The sequence below is a fragment of the Adiantum capillus-veneris genome, chromosome 16, assembly GCF_014529385.1.
Source record: "Adiantum capillus-veneris isolate H3 chromosome 16, ASM1452938v2, whole genome shotgun sequence".
In the NCBI taxonomy this organism is placed as follows: Eukaryota; Viridiplantae; Streptophyta; class Polypodiopsida; order Polypodiales; family Pteridaceae; genus Adiantum; species Adiantum capillus-veneris.
Window position 1 is genome coordinate 31,451,300 of NC_140946.1, and position 19,570 is coordinate 31,470,869.

A 19,570-nucleotide genomic window follows, 5' to 3' on the forward strand; every position below is an offset into this window, starting at 1 on the left:
TACACATGACCCCCATACAATGCAATTTTGTTCGATCAATTCCTATGCCCATTGCCAATCCCATTTGGTAGATAACAAACTTTCTTCAAAAGCATCAATATTAAGATTTTTTACGCTTAAAAAAATATCCACAATTTTGTGAGCCTTTTTTTTTGGCTACAAGAAAAGAAGACAACATTAGTGTTTAAAGATTAAAATTGTAATGGAAGTGGCCTAAGAACATAGAGAACAGCGGAATAAAGAAAACTCTAGTGAGCATTTTATGAGACTACTTTGAGAGAATAGAGGGTGAACTTGATTAGAGGTAGCAACATAACCATTATACTTAATTAACTTGGCATGAAAAATACTTTGCAAGAGAGAGAATTAGAGAACTTGACAACAGTTGAGGACCAGATTTATGTGGAGCCGGTCCCCCCTCGGTCCCCCCTCCAACTTTTGTATTATATTTCTCCCATAAAGAGAGACTTGGTACAATACAAGCTTTGTGTTCCTTGAGACCTTGATGGGACAGTGAAGATAGTGAGCTTCATGCACCACAATTATGCCCATAACTTAGCTAAATGAAAGCATTAACTTGTCCCCGGACTCATTCCCAAGACCTCAAACACCTTCGAAGGTGGAGAGAGCTAGCAAGGAATGAGGGTAGGGAAGAAGAAGAAGAAACATTCTTACGAGAAATAAATAGTTCCTCACTTATCATCACTCTTCTTGCTTAACATAGCATAATAGCATAGTAATGAAGATGGAAAATAAGGCAAGATTAAGCATTGAAGCATGGCTCTTGGTTGGATTTGCATTCCATAGCCAAGAGTGTTGGTGTAGGCTCTCAACTCCTCAACAAGCTTGCAGAAGGAGATGGAGTTCTTGCACTTAGCACTTCACACAATGAGCGCGTGTGTGTGTGTGTGTGTATGTGTGTGTGTGGGGGGGGGGGGGGGGGGGGGAGTATACCCCTCAAGCTAGCCCCCAAGTTGCTTTGGTCGACCCCCTCTTTTTGGCCTTGGTTGAAGCTCATTGGCTCTCTCAAGCCTAGCAAATCACAAGCCTAGGTCATAACTAGCAATAGAGGTAGTCTTTGGACAAGTGTCCTCCTTTTCCCTTTGAGAAAGAGAGCTTGATAAATGCCTTAAAAATTAATTAATTATTCTTAATGCTCATTGGACCCCTCTTTAGCCTAGCCAATAGGATTCAAGCACCCCATGTGGCTAAGCATAGGGAGAACCTGACATGTGTCCTCGTGCCCCTTAAGGAAGGGGTGCCCTTTGGGTGAATAGAAGGTCAAGTCAAGCTTATCCCTAGCTTTGGGGCTCGCCCCCTCCTTTGTAGGGACCCTTTTTGACTTAAGCTCATCGAGCCCTTACCTTCCAAGCATGGGGAAGCTTCTCAAGCACCTGAGTCAATATGCATAGGCTTAGTATGAGCATGAGCTCTCTCTCTCTCTCTCTCTCTCTCTCTCTCTCTCTCTCTCTCTCTCTCTCTCTCTCTCTCTCTCATATCCCTAGCTTGAAGGCCCGCCCCCCTCTTTGTAGGGCTCAACTTTGACTTGGTGGACACCTCAAGCACATGGCCAGCTTGGCCAAGGACCTTAGCTATCAAGCATGTCAAGCACCTTAGTTATTAATACCTAAAACATGAACCTAGCTTAACCTAAGGTCCTAGGTCTAAGGACTTTCACACTAATCTTTGGAGGTCTTTAATGAAGCTAACCCTAAGGTCTTTCAAGCTCCATGAGCTAGCATTGCTCTTTGACATACCATCTCCCATTTGGACCCATTGAGTTTGGCCCTGTGCTGAGATAAATCCATAAGCACATGTCTATATTCTAACTCTTGTTCCCATTTATTCTCCCACATTAAATGGTCAGTTCAATATGAGAAAATCATTTGGGTTGGTTAGATATTATACTTTATGACATTACCTCTCTCTTGAAATCATAGTCATCCTCAACTATGAGGTAGAGAGATAAAGTCTTAGTCATTAGTCAGAGTTTCTTAGCAGGTAGAGGATCCCTTTTTACCCTACGACATCATTCCAAGATGGATGACTAGTCCATTTGGGACTTGGGAGCTTAGCGATCGCCGCAAGCATGTCTACTCTTTAGTCCATATCATAGTTCCAAAGTAAAGTGACAATATCTACTTGGTGTTCGAGAGATGTCGTGAACACAAACATGATTCTAAGCATGCATACTACTTAAAGTTGTGCACAATAAAAAGAGAATTAGCCTTATAAGACAAAAACATTGATCATTTAAAAGAAACATGTACATTTGCCTACTCTAATGTAGCATTGTAAGCATTGACAAGTTTAATATTATCCTTAAGTTGTATTCCTTGGATCCATCTAGCACCTTCAAAAGGATAATTTTTGAACTTAATAAGATATCTTACCATGTCAGAGTACCTTGTCCTCATGCCGAAGGATAGCTTCAGGTTGTAGCACCTCTTCTTAATCTTTGATCTCTGGTGGGTCTTCAATAATTAGTTCTCTTAGTGGATCTCCTTTGTAGGGCTTAAGTAGGCTCACATGAAAAGCATTGTGTATGAGCCAATGGTTGGGCAACTTGAGTTGATAAGCCATGTCATTGATTGGCTTCAAGATTTGAAAAGGACCATAGTATCTTTTTGCTAGTTTAGCATAATACTTTTGATGGCCCGTAGGATTTTTGCCCGTCGTTTGCCTAAATCGAACCTTGAGAAACTTGAGTAAGACCCAATCTTTTTCTTTGAATGTTAAGTCCCTTCTGTACTTATCAGCATCAATTTTTTTTTCTTTCTTGAGAGATGGATATAGCCTCCTTAATATTTTGGAAAGATTCTTGTAGGTCATGGCTATACTCATCGTCGGCACAATGAAGATCTTCCCATGTATTTTAAGTAGTAAGGGACTTTTAGGTCTTCCCTCTATGATCTCAAAAGGTGCATTTTTTGTAGTAGTATGGACAATATTATTGTATGCATACTCTACAAGGAGTAAGTATTTCTCCCATTGTGAGCGTTGATCTACTTTTGTAACATAAGTCTTTAGTAGATCAAGTATCGTAAGATTGGCTATCTCACTTTGGCCATCCGTTTGTGGGTGATAGGCCGAAGAAAAATTCAATCTTATACCTAGATTTTCAAAGAGACCTTTCCAAAAATTAATGGTTATTCCAGGATCCCTATCTGACACGAAGGATGTTGGCAATCCATGGTGTTTGAAAATCTGAGATATAAAAGGGTTGCCATTTGGTGTGCCTTAATATTCTTTTTGACAGGAATAAAGTGTGCTTGCTTGCTAAACCTGTCGACTATTGTCCATATTCCCATGGATAGACTTGGGTAATCCAAAGATAAAATCCATGGATATACTCTCCCATGGTGAATTAGGGATTGGCAATAGGTGGAGTAATCCAAGTTGCTTCCCTCTATCATACTTGGTCTTTTGGCATACCACACATTTTGAAACATACTCTTGTATGTCTACTTTCATGGTAGGCCAATAGAAGTATGTCTCTACTTCTCAAAGATTAGGTTGAATGCCTCTATGTCCTACATAGGGAGGAGCATGGGATTCGTACATGACTTTCTCACGAAGGGAGTGATTAACACATAGCCAATTGCCATGGAGAAGATAACTTTTTGGCAAGGTGAATGGTTTAATTTCTTTCTTCCCCAATGCAAGGGTTGACATTATGTCTTTAAAGTCAAGGTCAGTAGCATACTCATCTATCATAGAAGATAGATCATTGTGAGTTGCTATAGACATCGCATTGACTCTTGGTCGTCGTGAAAGTGCATCGGCCACTTGATTATGCTTACCAGCAATGTGAGCAATACGAAAATAAAATTGCAAACAAAAATTTGCCCACCTCATTTGTTTGTTGGAAAGCTTGGTTTGCGCCATGAAGTATTTGAGACTTTGGTGGTCCGTTCGCAAAATAAATGGAGTCCCCAATAGATAGTGCTTCCATGTGTCGAGGGCATGTAGAGCAACTAAAAGATCTTTTTCATATATGCCCAAGACTTGTTCATCGGTATTAAACCTTCGGCTCTCATATGCTATGACATGCCCTTCTTGAAGCAATACTACTCCAAGGCAATCATCACAAGCATCACATTGGACCTCAAATGGTTTTGAGAGATTTGGAAGCATAAGGACTGGTCAGGAGGTAAGTTTCTCTTTGAGCTTGTCGAAAGCATTTTGCTCTTTAGCAGTCCATGATTACTTAATGTTCTTCTTTGTTAAGTCATGTAATGGTCCTACTATTTGAGAAATTTTTGCTATGAAGCGTCTGTAGTATGCACACATACCAATAAAGCTTCTTAGCTCATGTAGATTCCTTGGATTAGGCCATGCTTTGATGAGAAATTTTTTGGAAGTGCATAGCTACATGACGTAGCTTAGAGGACTTTGTGAAGCCCTCGTCTCCAAAGGCCACGTCGAATTGTTGGATGAAGGCCAATACTTTGTCAGTAGCACCAACGGTGCCATCATAGGTGAGAAAAGAGATACTCTTTCCTCCCTCTTTGAACTTCTTAAGCTTCTGGGACCTTCTCTAAGCAGGGTAGGATTTGCAATGTCCTCTCCTCTTGTATTCTCTAGGAGAATAACCGCTGCTTTCGTCGGAAGAGGAAGAAGGTGAAGAAGAAGGAGAAGAGGGTGACCTCTTTCTTGCCTTTTCCTTCCTTTGTTTCCTCTCTTCCCTTTTGGAGTGACGAGGAGAAAGACTATAGGTTGATCTTTTCCTCTTGGGAGAAGTTGGCGATCGTCGAGACGACCGTCTTCGTGGAGCCATATCTTCAAAGGAATTCGGGGATTCACTTCTTGCTCGTTCATTGGATTCTTCCTCCTCTCTTATCAGAGAGAGCCTTCTTTTGGAAGTCTCTACGAGAGGCTTCCTAAGTTCACTCTCTTCTTGGAGAGGTAGGGAAATCCCATAAGCATGAAGTTGTTGGGTAACTTTGGCTTGCAAAGCGGGGTGCCCATAGCTTGTTGCAACCTAGTAACAAGATAGTTAACAAACATTGGGGCATCATCAATAGCACCTTCATGTACAAAATCAAAGTTGTCAATACTCATTCTACTCTCTCGGCCGTGCCCTCCTAGTCCTACCCTTGGCATGACATTACTCCCCCCTTGGAGAAGTGTTTTTGTCCTTGAAAACAAAAGTGGTAGTATCTTCATAATAACACTAATGTTTTCCACAGTGGCATCCTTCATGGATCTAATAGTTTGTTTGACCGTAATACGATTCACTGGGAGGTCCAATGAAATCAAGAATAACATCTTGATTGTGTATATTGTTGTCCTTTTGGAAATGTATTGTTTAACCGATTCGTAAGCAACATAGCGTGTAAACTCCATTTAGAACTCATTTGAGTATGCTAAACAAGTTATCACAACTAAGATGTTCTTGAAAGAGTACCTCTTTGCACTTTCCATGAAAGTAACTTGTTGAAGTAACTCATCAACCAAGTTTAAGTCCTTGACTTGTTATCTTCTCGTATCAGCAGTAAACAACCCGACTATAACTAGTGTTCAAGGTTGAGAATGCGACATAAACATGAGGAGACTAAATTAATCACAAACATGCTTTACCTTATGGTAAGCAAATTCCAACTAGAGTAACACATGCTTTTTAATTGGATTGCTTTGTGCTAATGTATGCACGTAGTATATCCTTTAGCACAAGTTTACACTTGTAACCTACCTATCTTCTGTGGATAACTGACAGTAATGAGGTGTATCTCTCCTCTGTTTACAGACAATCTTCTCAAGGGATTGGTAAACAAGGATCACAATGTCGTACAATATTGTTGAGAAATTACAATGTCCTAAATCACCATCTTCCCCCCCTCCTCCATAGCTCTCCTCCCCCTGAGCTCTGATACCAATGCGAGAGACTAGGAAGATAGACATGCCAATAACCACCCAACCATACCTATATATAGGCCCTTGGCCCTCTAGCTCTTAGCTATATATAGCCCCTGTACTCAATATGTATCCATAGGCCCTTGGCTAGGGCCGTGCCCTCCTAGTCCTACCCTTGGCATGACACATATTCTACTCTAGATTTGTGGACGGTTGAGGATCACTCCAATATATTTCATTGATAAACTTTACAATTAATTTCAAAACTTCAAACTCTTTGTCTAAAATATAAGATTTTTAATTGTGATATATCTTTCGCAATGGAATATCACAAACACAAACATTGATATAATAAACATCAACCATATGTAGTTCTTGTAGAGCTCTCATCATTATGATCTCGCTCAAATTTCGTGACACTTTATAAAGTGAAATACTTAAGTGTCCATAATTTGTGTACCATCCATCTGCGCCACCAACACCATGCACCATTTTCTTGACAAATATACTCATCTTTCATTTTCAAATAAATAAGCATCTTTATATGTATTGGAAGAATAGCCAATACATCATGACCCATGTTAACCTAAATTAGCAATTAGCAAAGTTCTCTCTCTCTCTCTCTCTCTCTCTCTCTCTCTCTCATATGCGTGTGTGTAGTAAATAAAAACCCACTTCAATAGACCAACAGGGATAACAAATAGTTTCAATGTAAGTAGAAAAACATATGGTTCTTGGAATGTAAAGACAATGTGTCCATTTTATTGATCATCTAGAGAAGTTTAGCCTACTACACACTCTGCTAGGTCCAACGCGTCGAACACTCTAACCAAGGCGTTGAGGTGTGTCACCCAAAGAATACATTCTAAAAATCCATTCATTGACTCCATAGGAATCATATGAAAAGTGACAATCTATAGGCCTTTGCATACCTAACTCTTGTATAGTGACCTGCACGTCATCTGTATCAGGCTCTATGTGATAATAACCTATGCTACTTCTCAAAAAGTGTGCTTCATAAAATGCCACATCAGAATGCCTTCTGTGGTAATACTGAAGCTTGGAATGAAGATAACAATCCATTTAAGCATCAAGAATAACAAATTATTTAATGTCATATCAATTCAAGTTCGACCTATTCGCATCAAAGGATCTTAAAATCCTCAAATATGTGAACCATGTCCTCAACATGTGCGAGATCCCTCCACAATGGAGGATCTACAAAGAGACTTCGCACGTGTAAATACATAGAATAAAGACACCGACTTCTCATCGAGGTAAGAGATGTTGGGGTAAAGGCGATGCGCCTTTGTCCGGGGCCGGACGTTCAATGTCCGATCGCCCGCCCATGTGTGTATACTTCCTTATTCTTTGTATACATAAGAATAAGGAGCTCCTGACTCATATAGTACCAAAGGTTGCTCCACCCACACTATCTCATGCTTCTCCCCTTCCCCGCACGCACCGCATTTCACTGCGCACGCATGCATCCGCACACACGCACACTCACAATTGGTATTAGAGATGCGACGATGAACCGCGCACGCGACCGCTCTTCAATGATCGACGACTCGAAAGCAACAGAGCTCACCGGCTATGGCGAAGCTCGGAGCTCAAACTTGAGCTTGGCGGTGGCAGTAGATCCGACATGGATCGGAATTTGCTCGAAGGAGATCGGTCGGTTCGCGGCTACCCGGTGTGTGCAGCCCCTCTTGGCTTGGAGGGGATCTTGATGATTCTTTGACAATCGGATCAAGAAAGAAGTGAGATCTACAGGAACAAAGGGTTCTTGGAAAAGCTTGAAATTAGGAGCTTGAGCAGGTGCCGTTGGGCAAAGGAGGAGCTCAAAGCATTGCCTTTTGAAGGCTTGAAGCAAGAGACAGAGAGGTCGAGCAGCGGGTCGAGACAGTGCAAAGCAAAGCATTTGGAGCTTCAAAGCAAGGAAGCTCTACATGTAGCTCACAGACAGAGCTTGGAAAAAAATATTGGAGAAGCCAATAAGAAAGAGAGTTTAGGCAAGCCTTGAAGGCTTAAGCAAGGAGTAAATTCGACTTTTGGGAAACAAATTGAAGCCAAGTCGGCAAGCAAGTCGAGCAGCAGCTCCGCACTGAGCAAAGCAAAGGGAAGCTAGAGTCGAGTTCAGAGGACAATTTGGGGCCTTGAGCAAGATTTGAAGGATGTGCACACACACACACACACACACACACACACACACACACACACACATTGGTACTTGTCTTTATGTTTATGTTTTAAAACAAGTGATAAAATCACGAGGCCTGCGAGAGAAAGTCATTCATAATTTATTGCGTGAGGAAGCCATCGCCCGCTTGAATGATAATGAGAATACGCTTGTCGCGGAGGGTGAAGGTGCAGGTTCACAACCGCACTAGAAGCCCCGTTTGGTAGCTAGCATCTTTTGAATGTAGTTGGCCACCTCGTAGGTAGACTTTCCATCGACATGGATCAGCTCGTGCGGTAGCTGCATGCGCAAGAAGGAGATCTCATAGTGTGGGCATGGGTTCATGAGAAAAAAGAAACGATCGAAGGCCTTCTAGCCCCACACCGTGATTACATGGAACATGCTCATCTTGGGCAGCATCGTCACCGGCACTATTTAGTCTTTCATCTCTACGAACAATCATAGCAGCACCAGCTCCGGCTCTTCGGACATATCACTAAATGCCCCGCGAGAGCAGTAGCAACTTTATATTGCCTACATATTTCTCCCTGTTGCGCGTCAGCCTGGAATTGTGAGCCTTGTACATCACAATTGACACTTGCTTGCCCGGAGCCACAAAGAGAAACACAGGCCGGTCTATGCATGTGTTGTGGCAACAAAGGAACAACACCCCCTGGCCACTTGTCTTTAATGACGCTTCTGGCACGTTCTCCCTTACAACCAATTTTATGCCCAGCAGATTGTACATGGCTGCATGAGAGCGCCCTCGAATGGCGTCGCGCCTTGCGCCAATTACCTATTGTCATGAAATACCATAGGATTGAAGAGCTTGTGCATTGGCACTGCCTCCACATTGCTCTCGGGCGGTTCTGCCTCCTCATGCAAGCACAAGCACAAGGCATGTTCAGAATAATGCATTGCTTTAGGTCTGTGTGATGGCGAGTGGCAAAACAAAAATTAAGTCATACCTTGCAGAAAATATATATGGAGGAAGGGGTGGTCGGACTCTCGATCACCAATGCCTAATCAGGTACTTGCTGATCGCCAAACTCCATCTTCACCGCATGGCGCTTGTAGTCGCCTACCAGGACTCTTTAGTGACAGCAACAGCAGCCCGATGGCATGGAAAGACACAAAATTAGCACCCAGTTTATGGTAATTGCCTCCTTTGACAAGTAATGACAGAGCATCCATGCCAATGGCGACACCAGCATTAAGACAAGAGCCCGTAGAAAACCACTCTCCATCAAGAAAAAAAAAAGACTAGACTCACTAGAGTCCACCAGACTCAGTGACGACTGTTGATACGCATGTGAGGAAGATATCTCAAAAATGGCACGCTACTCTTTTGTAATTAGAAATGGGATTTGCAGCACTGTAGGTCTAATTCCATGCATGACAACCTAGCCTAGTGGAACATGCAGAGATCTGTGAAGGCTAGGTTTTTAGTTTTCATTGTTGAAGGCCCCCACTTGCCGCACTGTTTATTTTGCAGAGTTTAGCAGTCCAACTTAAATACTTCGTCCATCACCAAGTGATGCATAATTTTCTCAATTACGATGTGAATGCTACGGTGCTACCTTTCAAAGTAGGTGGCGTGGGTAGGCACAACTAAGCAGCAAAAGCATTTTCGCGCTTCTAAGCGATCGACAGAGACCTCGAGGGGAGGGGGAGAGAGAAGAGCACGCTGTGTGCCTCGAGAGTCGAGACTGAGGTGCTTGAGTTATCAGAGAAAAGAGAGAGAGAGAGAGAGAGAGAGAGAGAGAGAGAGAGAGAGAGAGAGAGAGAGAGAGAGAGAGAGAGAGAGAGAGACAGAGAGAATCATGAATTCTACGTACTCTGTAGGTCTTTAAAAAACCTCATCATCTCAAAAGATGGTCTTTTTACTAATCAATTTTCACACTAACTTTTTCAATTTAATCTATTTTCAAAATAACTTCCCCTTTTTCATTAGCAAAAAAGGAAACCATCACTAAGGCCTCCCCCCTTTGGGGCATGCCAAAAACTAAACTACCCCCTACTGCTATCATCCTGGATATGTATTTCCACTTAAATATGGATTTATATCTTTCCTAGCTATACTAAGTCGGTATCCACCGTGGGAAGGAACCCCTATAGGGTTATGATGGTTGGAAGTCCTTAGTTGGCAACTATAATGTGGTTAAAAATTTCTTACTCTATAGCTGGGTCTCACCTACCCTGCCTTGCTAAAGGCGCAATGACTGCTCTGCTCTACTATGATGGACGCATTAGAGGCGGCTACATGTTGTGGCTTCCCCAGGAGGAGTAGCACCTGGCCTACTTAGTGCTTGGGAAGATAATGATTCTGCACGCTACTCACCATGAGTGATCGTGATCTACCTTCTCCTATTTAAAGAGGTAAGGGTGCATTCTGCCCCTCACTTAGCCTTGTGTGTGTTTTACTTGCATAAAAAGTTAGGACTGTGTGTGTTTGTTCACTCTTTGCTGTACCAATCATGGAGCTTGCAACTCAACCAACACAAGTTGGCTACTGTTTAGTGAGCTTGATATTATGGTTTTTCTCTCCTTTTTTCATACTTGTCTTAGGATAATATAAAAACCGAGCTTATTGGTTGGTGTACCCTGTGCTTAGCCTGGTAAGGCCCACTATGTTGGTTGGCTTTGCTTGATAGTTCGAGGCACTACTGGATGTGTGATATCTTGATCCCTGTCGCTTAGCCTAGTAAGGCCTACTATGTGGGTTGACTAGGCTTGACAGTATGTGGTAATGGTTGAATGGTCTAACACTTTTGGGCAAGCTATGGTCTGGAAACTGGTTTTCGATTCCGAGTAGCTCTGCATAAAATGTTCATTGGTTTGATTAAGTTATACCTTAAATATTGGGGTATGTTATAGTGGTTGTTGCCGCTTGGCTTGACAATACAATACTCTGATGATTCAATGCATGGATAGAAGACGTATTGCGTTTGCATACTGTTCAAAAAAATATCTTGGGGATGGGGGGTTATACCTCGGATGTTTACTGGTATTGGACTATTTACTGTTACTAGTTGTTTCCTCTAACTTGATACATGTCGTGCAAATACTGGCTAATTGGGAGTTGGGGGGTATTTCCCGGCTGCGTACTAGTGTTGGAATTTTTTGATACTGGTTGTTTGGGGTTTGGGGGTACTGACGTTGGACTTTTTTGATATTGGTTGTTTTGATGGTGTGTTACAAAACACTTTTTTGGCATTCACAAGGTCAGGTATAGTTTGAAGAAAGCCCCTAAAGGCAACTGTTCCTTTTTGCTTCATGGTTTGACATTCGTTATGGCTGGATACCACGTCTACATTAAGGGTTCTCTGCCACTTGGTTTGCTTAGAGGTGTATAATTAGTGTAATTGACATACAAACTTGGGAAGGTTGGATTCCATGAACCCTAATGGGCATACACTATATTTGTCCTAAATAAACAAAAACAAGTTTGATATTCTTGTATTACTAATGGAATTTTTAAAGATTTCTTAGGCTTCTTTACTTTATGGCTTCATGTATTGAAAAAAGCAAGAGGAAATGGAGCTTCACTGTTCTGGCAAAGAAAAAGACTGATAAGATGTTGATGAGGGATCAGACACTTGGATTAGAAGGGGTTATGGCCTTCTAATCAGAATAATATTTATGCTAAAAGATCAAGAGATATAAACTTTGGGATAATAAAACATTTTTAATTAAAAAATATATATGGAACACATAAGTACTTTGGATTGTGCTTGTAAGTTAAACAAAGTTGTAAGATGGACATGGATAACAACTGGTATAGTCCATTGATACATGTAAAACACATCCAAGGCTAACATATCTGTTGTCTTGTTTGGATGGATGTAGGTAAGGACTCTATCTTATCTTGGATTTTTTTTTGGCTTAAAGCAGTTGTCTACACATGATCACTTACACCTACTACGGGGGGGAGTACTTCTGATATCTGTATACTAGAATGAGGCTTCATTCTTATAAGCATTGTACAAAGATAATTCTAAGACTGAGTTGTTTTTGTATTTATCAATTCCCTTTCTCTAGAGCCAGCTGTCTTTTGAATGTAAAAGTTTAATTAGGTCTTATTATTTATGTTAAAACAGCTACACACACACACACACACACACACACACACACACACACACACACACACACACACACACACACACACACACACACACACACACACACACATTGCATCAGATTCTGCAGGTGACGGACCATGTACAAGGCAAAGCCAAGTGAGCATGCTCTCAAGTCAGCACCTCAAGAAAGTAGCGTTGGGAATTGGGGGCCCAATTTTTCAGTCGAGAGAAACTACAGGCAACACTGGTAGAGCTGGGCTGATTGCAACAGCTCTTGGGCAACCAGTCTCGCAAAGGCAGCAAGTTGGCATGGAGCAGAAACTGTAGGCTTGTCAGAGCTCATCAATTCTGACAATGCAGCAGTAAATTAAAGTTTTTTTTAAAAAAAAACTTTGCCTTCATACTATAGTATATGCAAGGTCTTGCTCCCATAGCCTTCGACTCCTCAACCCTGTGTGTGCAGGGGATCACTCCCACGGGGTTCTCGACCATGAACCCTACTCCTCGCCCCACTCACTCACACACATACCCGGCTTGCGATTTCCATTGGCAATCGACAACCAAAAGTTTGGACGAGTAAGAGAGCCAAAAAGAGTGAGACCGAGAGCGAGCTTTGTTGAGTAAGCCTGGGCATCACCTGATATCGACCCAAATTTTCTCGGCCTTCTCCTCGGCATTGGAGACTCCTGTCCAATGGTAGGCGGCGACCTCGACATCAACATTCTTCCCCGACATCCCTTTTCGGCTCTCCACATCGGAGAGCTGGAACATTTTGATTCAGAGCGCTTCTCCCGGACAATTTTCTCGGCATTCCTCCTCTATGGCTTCGAGCATCGATTATTGGCATCAGCTTTTGACACTGAATGGCGGCTCGGCTTTACATTCTTCTCGGCATTTTGCATCGGCCTCGAGCATCGGCGATTAGCCGTACTGACATCGATTTCAACATCGATCAGGCGGCTATTTGGCTAGCATACTTCCACTCGACAGCGAAAAACGGCATCGACGACGTTTCCTACAGTTTTGACTTAGGGAGAGCCTAACTTTGGTGTAGCTTCGCCACTGATTTTTGCTCCCATGCCTATTTTGGAGTGGATTTCCTCCGATGGTCCCCCATTATCCCAAATTCGATTCGGCCATTACGACTTCGATAATTTTCTCAAGTTTCCGGCTTCGACGGCACATACCGGCACATACGGCTCGGACAACCCATTTTGGAGCGAGCTTTTTCCTCGAGCGCACTTAGCTCTTGGACAGTGTTTTTGATCAATACGTTTATTGATCGATGAGGTAGTGTGTGCCAGTTTCCAAGTAGTTTTGCTAGTGAGACACTGAATATTTTCATGCGTATTTGGTGAGATTTTTGAGTTTTTGCTCAGTTTACAGGGGAAACTCTGTCGGATTTTTCCCAGATTCTCACCCTGGTTTATGTGTATTCGTAGTTTACTCTCTGATGGTTTAGTGGTCGAGTTGACTCCCACTCTGGCAGTTATGTGCAGTTTTTTGGCTTGCGGTTTGCATTGAGTTTTGACTCATTCTACAAAGGAAAATCTGTCATTTTTCCTTGTCTTCTTGCCATAAAAGGTCCTAAATTTTGGGAAATTGACCACGTATCCTCTTGATTTCATTTGCAAACTGCCTTGCTTCATTGCATGGAATTAGTGTGTTTTGTGAGGACTTTGCAACGATATTCAAAATATTACATACCTTCTCAAGGTTTAAAAAATAAGGCACACATGAGTCCGTGATTCACATGAAGGGACAACTTGAAATGGGTGAAATAATTGTGCATGCCAATCAAACAAAAACTGTGTAGAACTCCACTCATCTTTGCAAGTTTTTTATTTATAATGCTTGCTACTAAATCAGTTACATTCTTAACAAAAAAGAGGGAATAATAGTACGTCTATGCAATGTGCAACATATTTTGTTACTCCGGGATCCAAGTTTTTCTGATCTCTTTCTTTATGCATTTTTATCCATCAACACAATTTTTGATCAGCCCTTTGAACTCTGGCTGCCAACAAAATCTCTGCAAATTCATGTGCATATGATTAGACTCATGTGACTCATGATGCTCTTCTGTGTGTACCGTGTGTGTGACATTGGAGCATCCGTAGGGTGAGGGCACAATATGGAATCCAACAAGTTACTTATGTGCTGAAAAACTATTTGATTTGCGAAACATAGACCCGCGGCACTATGTGTACCACAAATGGAGCATGTACATGGATGTTCTTTTGTGTGATGCCCAAAAATTGTTTTGGCACATTTGATTGAAAGCATCCTTGAAGTATACCATTTGGATATGGTTAACACAACAAGTATAGCACTCTTTCAATTTTCGAACGAAGAATGGTTTGAGTGTCTCAAAGGACCTTAGTGACAACTTCACCGCGGGAAAAGAATAGAATTGCATATAATCTTTGGTGCTATGGTGCTTAAAAGCACCAAAGTTGGTACTATGGATCCCCTAAGGTACTATGCAACACTTTGCATAGTACCCAATTTCGTACTTTTTTGTAAATTCCATAGTACCAAATTGGATCTCTAGTACCAAGATGGATTTTCTTGGTAGAGAAATGCTCCAATGTTGGTACTATGTATCCAATTTGGTACTTCGCAGGATACTTTGAAGTATCTGTTTTCGAACCCAATTTGGTATTATACTACTAAGCGTGAGTGATGCCCGAAAGTACCAAATTTGAGACTGTGAATCTCTAAGGTTATACGTAGGCAAACTCAAAGAACCATGCATAGTACCAAATTGGGTACATTTCCTTACACTTCATAGTACCAAACTGAATTCATAGCACCAAACAAAAACTTTTTTGCATACTGCATAGTGCTAATCTAATTAATTAGTACCAAATGGGGTACTTTCCATTTTCCAAGAAGCTTCAAAATTGGTATTATGCATTTTGTTTGGTACTTTGCAAGTAACATTGAAAGCACCAAAAATCCAATATGGTACTATACATTTGAGCGTAAGAAGATCCCAAAAGTATCCAATTGGTATTGTGGATCCCTTTAGGTAGTATGCAGACACACCTAAAGTAACGTGCATAGTACCAAATTGGGTACTTTGATGTATATTGCATAATTAAAAATTGGATCCAGAGTACCAAATTGGGAACTTTTCTAGATACAAAAAAGAGCCAAAATTGGTACGATCTCTCTAGTTTGGTACTTTGCAGGCCCTTTGCAACATATTTTGAAGGCACCAATTCGTTTCCAAAACGTGATTCGGTATTACACTACCAAGTCTGGGTGGAAATAAAAAGTACCAAATTGAGAATGTGCATCCATACCTTCTAGCATTGCAACCAAAAAATTGTATTGTGCATCCTCTTGGGAACCATGCAAAATCCAAAGAAGCACCAAATTGGTACTCTGCTGGGAAATGGTACCTACAATGATTGTTGCTGAAAAGTACCAAATTGGTACTGTTTGGCCTAGAGTGTTTGTTGGCAAAAAAACTACCAATTTGGTACTGTACATCCAAACTTGAATGCCGCCTAAAGACTACAAATTTTGTGAGCACTAATCCAGCAGAAACCAAGGCCACCAGAATTGCAATGTAGGAAAAACAAATTACTTGAGATTCATCTAGAAGAGGTATTGGATGTTTGATGACACATTTTGCCTCGATCATGTGCTTGCAAATATCCTTTTTGTTAGGTGAGACTCTTGTATTGGATTTAGAGAAAGCGGTCACCAAATCTCTAGTTCCACTTGTGATACTTGTATGCAGAGGCAATTGTCTGTGACAAGCAGTAAGTGGCAACAATTCATCCTCATCTTTAATTTCCATTCAATCGCTTGCTACCACTATATTCCGTCAATGAACACCCAAGATAGCATCGATTTTGAACTAGTTCACTGATGTTGTCCTCTGATCGCCATTGTTCAATATCATCATCAAAGAGGTTCTCTTTGCAAAAAGCTCACTTGAAGAGTGGGGTACTTTTAGCCGAATTAATGTGTTGCAAACGCCAAAAAGAAGACTTGATTGCACATTCAAAGTCGTCAACTTGGAAAATGGCTGATGATGCATGAGCTGGTTTAGAATTTCTTGTTATTGTATGGTTGTTAGTCCTTGGGTCTGCCAACGCCAACATCTAGCCATGGCTCTGCATATATTTTTTGTTGACCTAATTGTAGAAAATTCAACTATCTTAGCAGGGTTGGGCTCCTTGCTCGTGCTTCTTTTGTGCCTAATAGCCTCGCATAAATTCTTGGTTTTGCTGACAAGTTCATGAATGCTCATGGTTTCCAGGACAGTTTCCTCTATAAATGCATGTATCCCTGACTCCAGATTGCTGAAGGGATCACACTCAACTTCCAACATTGTCTTTGTAGATATGGTACTGGCATGAGCTGCCATGAAGGTAGAGGTAGATGTAGAGAGAGAGAGAGAGAGAGAGAGAGAGAGAGAGAGAGAGAGAGAGAGAGAGAGAGAGAGAGAGAGGGAGGGATATGGTGCTCCACAGAGAACAAAGGGTGGGGTGGGGTGGGGGGGGGAGACAGACAGAGATGGAGTGAGAGAGAGAGAGTGAGAGAGCGCGACGGAATGTGAATCCCACCCACGTCTTGCACCCACATCGATGTGTTATGGGATATTTCAAAAAAGAAGATCGACTAAGGTAATAAACCTCCGAGAAATTTCATTTGGTTTTTCTCCTTTATTTCCCTTTTGCCCTCTTTTACTTTAGTCTTGTTCTACTTAGGAACCCACCAAGCCTAGGTGGTATCAAGGACAACCAATTTTGTACCGCCATCCTTGCTTTCAGTCTAGGATAAATGAGAGTCAAACAGGAATACATAGATTGCTACCTAGGACATCCGACATGTTCATGAAAACTAATCGGAGTGTTAAATAGCACATTCAACATCCTAACATGTATGTAATAGGGTGTGTTGACTACCATATACAATGTTTTCATTAGCATAATAGGTATGCTAACTAGCATACTAAGTGTGCCAACAATAATATGTAAATAGCATTGCATGTGTGCTAACTAGCATACATAAATATCATAGCATGTGTGCTAACTAGCATACAAGGTATGCTAACTAGCATGGACAATGTTGTGATTAGTATACCCAGGATGCTAAATAGCATACTAGTTGTGCTAACAAGCTTAATCAATGTGTAGTTTAGCATACCTCATATGCTAAACTACATAGAATGTGTGCTAAGAAGAATAAAAGGTATGCTAACTAGCATGACTAGGTTCTGACCAGCATATCCTGAATGCTAACAAGAATAATTGGTGTGGTGATTAGCATACCAATTATGCAGTTTAGCATACACAGTCTGGTAATTAGCATACTAGGTATGCTAACTAGCATAAAATGTTCTAACGAGCATAGACTTTATGCTATAGTTAGCATACTAGGAAAGGTAGCTAGCATACTCATTATGTCAAACAACATGCTAGTTTGCATACTAGGAAGGCTAGCTAGCACAAACATTGTGTTAAAAGCATATGCAGCATGCTAGTGAGCATACTAGGTATGTTAACTAGCATAAAGGGTATTAATTAGCATACATATTGTGTTAATCAACATACTATGTATACTAGGTAGATTAATGGGCATGCTAACTAGCATACTCATTATGCTAAACAACATACCCAACATACTAAGAATGCTAGCTAGCATAATTCTTGTGCTAAACAACATACTCAACGTGCTAGTGAGCATACTAGGTATGCTAACTAGCATAAAGAATGTTAATTAGCATACACTGTTGTGTTAACGAACATATTTTGTAAGATTTCTAGGCATGCTAACTAGCATACTCATTATGCTAAACAACATACCCAACATACTAGGAATACTAACAAGCATAAACCTTATGTTAAACATCATACTCAAAATGCTAGTGAGCATACTAGGTATATTAAATAGCATGAAGGTAATTAATAAGTATACATAATATTTTGTTAACCATCATATCTTGTATGCTAGGTAGATTACTAGGCATGCTAACTAGCATAGTCATTATATTAAACAACATAGCCAACATACTAGGAATGCTAACTAGTATAAACCTTGTGTTAAGAAACATGCTAAATAGCATACTCGGTATACTAACTAGCATAACATATTGTGTTAACCAACATACTCTATATGCTAGGTAGATTACTAGACATGCTAACTAGCATACTCATTATGTTAAACATCATACCCAACATACTAGGAAGTCTAACTAGCACAAACCTTGTGTTAAACAATATACTTAGCATGGTGGTAAGCATACTAGGTATGCTAACTAGTATATAGTGTGATAATTCAATAGCATACATCTTGTTTGACCAACACACTAGGAATGCTGACTTCCATACTAGAAATATCAACTAGCACAAACATTGTGGTAACTACCACACATAGTTGGTTAAACATCACACCTAGTATGCTTACTAGCATAGACAATGATTTAACCATCTTACATAGTATGTTGACCAACATATACAATGTGTACCAGGATACCAAAGTTTCCTAACTAGCATACTTGGCATGAAACCTATCTTACTTAGCATGTTAACAAGCATTCTGAGTATTATGTACAATATTAACAAGCATTTTGAGCCACTTTGTACTTCCCTAGCACAAGCAAAGGGTTGAGAAGTATATTTTCCTTCTTGGTACACTACAAGAGGTTGTGTGCACTTGTGACATTTTTAGCAACGGAAATACATTGGGTTTTTATACTCTCGACATCGCCAAGACCGTCGCTAATAGCGTCACTATATATAGCGACGCAGATAGCGACGATTGTAGGCTTCCTATAGTGACCCTCATAGCGATGTTGCAGAGCCTTATATAGAGATGCTTATAGTGATGGTTGTAGGCTTCCTATAGCGACGCTCATAGCGACGTTGCAGAGCTTTATATAGCGACGCACGAGAGTAAATTTTTTTGGGTGACAGGGCATTGAATGCCATGTCACCCATCAACCATATTGAATGTTTCAATAATAGAGTAAACCTAAATGAATCCAAGATAAGCCCAGATTCACCTTTGAAAGAAAGTGCAAGGTATAGACCCAAAGTAGTCACCCACAAGACAATATAACCATTAACTCCATCATGCATAGCATTGTTTGCAGAATAAAGATACAAAACTGACAAAAGTAAATTGATGAAAGTAAATCAATGACAATTGTACACATCATAGGCAAAATCACTTGATTGTTAAGCTTTGCAAATGTAATAGTTACAACACCATTGTCATGATTGAGAAAATACACGGTTTTCCAATAGTTACAAAAAGACGTATACACGTCATCTCATTATATATGCTATGACAAAAGGAAACTTATGCTATCTGGCTACGGCTAGACTGACGTCGTCTAATCAGATGTCTCATTGTGTCCAAGCGGCGTATTTGTTGGATTCTGCAAAAAAAAAACAATAAGACTTTCTGTAAGTATAAACATATA

The 19,570-nt window shown here is 40.8% G+C and overlaps 1 pseudogene; it reads right to left on the reverse strand.

The window, feature by feature from the left end:
- Positions 1 to 8,245: 8,245 nt before the first annotated feature.
- Positions 8,246 to 12,891, reverse strand: LOC147438812 (glycerol-3-phosphate acyltransferase RAM2-like; annotated as a pseudogene).
- Between the last annotated feature and the right edge of the window lie 6,679 nt (positions 12,892 to 19,570).